Genomic DNA, 3,043 nt, shown 5'->3' with positions numbered 1-3,043 from the left:
CTGTTGGTTTCTTTTCCTCCGCTTAATAATATGCTTAAATTCAGCGGGTGCTCTCGCCTGAACTCAGGTCGTATGTGTCAAGCGGGCCGCTTCTTACACGGCCCGCTGGCATCGCAAGTCGTCGCCGCCGGCGCCGACCGAGCGCGTACCGTCGCCGCCTTGGCCCACGGTCGGTCTTGATCTCGTAACCGGACCGACCGACCTGGACCCGCCCCTCGAACGTAGTTGAACACGTCGAGGGGCCGGCGGTGTACGGGACACGCGGTCGCGCCGAGAAAACTCGGCGACCGCTTCAACTTGGGGCGACGCCTGGCCGTCTTCGCAGAGGCCAGGCTACGGCTCTCGGGTGAGGACGAACGCGACCCTGAGGCAGACGCGGTCCCGGGATTGACCCGAGACCGCAATTCGCGTTCAGAAGGTCGACGTTCAATGTGTTCTGCAATTCACATTACTTCTCGCACTTGGCTGCGTCCTTCATCGACTCGCGAGCCGAGTGATCCACCGTTAAGAGTCGTCCTCGACGTTTCGCCCGGCGCCGAAGCGCGCGGACGTCACACTGTGGGATCGACCACAAAACCACCACCGACAACAACTGCACAAAAACACCAACAAACGGCGCCGAGCGACCGCCGGGCTGGGCCGGCGGCACATCGAGCGCGGTGCCCAGAAGCCACCATCGCACTCGGCTGCCTTGCTATGCCAACGTGTTACGCGTGTCGCACGGGGCGGAACCCCGATTGACGGCCGCCCTCTCGGCGGCACCCAAAGACAATTAAGTGCGCGGTCGGCCGGGGCCTACCACCACCTTCGGTAATGATCCTTCCGCAGGTTCACCTACGGAAACCTTGTTACGACTTTTACTTCCTCTAAATGATCAAGTTTGATCGTCTTCTCGACACGCCGACGCGGCCGTTGCCAGCCGCGACGGGGCCGATCCAAGGATCTCACTAAACCATTCAATCGGTAGTAGCGACGGGCGGTGTGTACAAAGGGCAGGGACGTAATCAACGCAAGTTGATGACTTGCGCTTACTGGGAATTCCTCGTTCAAGGGAAACAATTGCAAGTCCCTATCCCAATCACGAATGAGGTTCAACGGGTTACCCGGACCTTTCGGCCTAGGTTAGACACTCGCTGCTTCACTCAGTGTAGCGCGCGTGCGGCCCCGGACATCTAAGGGCATCACAGACCTGTTATTGCTCAATCTCGTGTGGCTAAAAGCCACTAGTCCCTCTAAGAAGTTAGACGCCGACCGAGAAGGTCGCGTAACTATTTAGCATGCCAGAGTCTCGTTCGTTATCGGAATTAACCAGACAAATCGCTCCACCAACTAAGAACGGCCATGCACCACCACCCACAGAATCAAGAAAGAGCTCTCAATCTGTCAATCCTACCTGTGTCCGGGCCGGGTGAGTTTCCCCGTGTTGAGTCAAATTAAGCCGCAGGCTTCACTCCTGGTGGTGCCCTTCCGTCAATTCCTTTAAGTTTCAGCTTTGCAACCATACTTCCCCCGGAACCCAAAGACTTTGGTTTCCCGGAAGCTGCCGGAAAGGTCGTCATGGTAACGTCTCCCGATCGCTAGTTGGCATCGTTTATAGTCAGAACTAGGACGGTATCTGATCGTCTTCGAACCTCTGACTTTCGCTCTTGATTAAAGAAAACATTCTTGGCGAATGCTTTCGCAGTAGTTCGTTTTCCGCCGATCCAAGAATTTCACCTCTAACGGCAGAGTACGGACGCCCCCGTCTGTCCCTCTTAATCATTACCTCGTGCTCCGAAAACCAACAAAATAGAACCGAGGTCCTATTCCATTATTCCATGCAACACTATGCAGGCGAACAGCCTGCTTTGAACACTCTAATTTTTTCAAAGTAAACTTATCGGCCACCGCCGACACTCAGTCAAGAGCACCGACGGAGAACCGAAGGTGAGGCGAACGCAACCAGTGACACGCCTTGCGACGGACCGGCGGCGCTCGCCCAAAATCCAACTACGAGCTTTTCAACCGCAACAACTTTAGCATGCACTGTTGGAGCTGGAATTACCGCGGCTGCTGGCACCAGACTTGCCCTCCAATGGATACTCGTTAAGAGTTTTAGGATGTACTCATTCCAATTACAGGGTTTCGTTAGAGTCCTGTATTGTTATTTTTCGTCACTACCTCCCCGTGTCGGGAATGGGTAATTTGCGCGCCTGCTGCCTTCCTTGGATGTGGTAGCCGTTTCTCAGGCTCTCTCTCCGGAATCGAACCCTGATTTCCCGTTACCCGTTATCACAAAGGTAGGCACGTAGCGTACCTTCGACAGTTGATAGGGCAGACACTTGAATGATACGTCGTCGGTGCAGAGACCGTACGATCCGCGTGGTTATCCAGAGTCATCAAACGTCACAGGACGAACCCGGTCGGTTTTGATCTGATAAAAGCGCGCCTCCCGAAGTCGGCGCTTAATGCATGTATTAGCTCTAGAATTACCACAGTTATCCACTTCGCTTACGAGACCAAATAAACCAAGACTGATTTAATGAGCCATTCGCAGTTTCGCTTTACGAGAACTCGTACTTGCACCTGCATGGCTTAATCTTTGAGACAAGCATATCACTACTGGCAGGATCAACCAGATAGCTGCGACAGCTGCGCTCGGCCCTTCCTGGGCCGCCCGGCGCGTGCTCGTCGCATTCGTTTAAGACCGAGGCGATCGCCTGCGGCCGTACTCAGCTTCGACAGTCGCTGGCCGCGACGTCCACGCTCTCGCCGGCAGTGCCAGGCGGAGCGATTTGCGTTTTTTCTTTGCTCGCCCTCTCTCGGGCTCGATCCATTCAGTTTCGCACAAACAAGAGCTCTGCCGGCCGCCTGCAGCGGTGCCTAAAACCCGGGCATAACAATGCGACCGTTCTGCTAGGCCGACAAGCGCTCAAGCCAGACGATCGATCGAACGCCCCCTACATATTAGTCGAGACAACGGCTCGCTCATTAGCATCGCGTTTGTACTTTAACTTTTTTTGGCTCGGCTTCTTTCGACGCCGATGCCGGCGACGCAGCACTC

The 3,043-nt window shown here is 55.2% G+C and overlaps 3 non-coding genes across 3 annotated transcripts in view; all 3 read right to left on the bottom strand.

The window, feature by feature from the left end:
• The window catches only part of LOC144428391 (large subunit ribosomal RNA), a 3,622-nt gene extending 3,551 nt beyond the window's left edge, over window positions 1–71 (bottom strand). Inside the window, exon 1 of the ribosomal RNA XR_013478335.1 lies at window positions 1–71. This exon is cut by the window's left edge and continues 3,551 nt beyond it. This is a non-coding gene — a ribosomal RNA (large subunit ribosomal RNA).
• Window positions 72–359: 288 nt separating this feature from the next.
• LOC144428827 (5.8S ribosomal RNA) lies at window positions 360–513 on the bottom strand. Its single transcript, XR_013478765.1, has one exon. It is a non-coding gene; the product is annotated as a 5.8S ribosomal RNA (ribosomal RNA).
• A 298-nt stretch (window positions 514–811) lies between these two features.
• On the bottom strand, window positions 812–2,621 carry LOC144428865 (small subunit ribosomal RNA). Its single transcript, XR_013478802.1, has one exon. It is a non-coding gene; the product is annotated as a small subunit ribosomal RNA (ribosomal RNA).
• Between the last annotated feature and the right edge of the window lie 422 nt (window positions 2,622–3,043).

Source organism: Styela clava, chromosome 10 (genome assembly GCF_964204865.1).
Source record: "Styela clava chromosome 10, kaStyClav1.hap1.2, whole genome shotgun sequence".
Lineage (NCBI taxonomy): Eukaryota > Metazoa > Chordata > Ascidiacea > Stolidobranchia > Styelidae > Styela > Styela clava.
The sequence above is the reverse complement of the archived record's forward strand: the minus strand, read 5'-3'. Positions and strand labels throughout refer to the sequence as shown.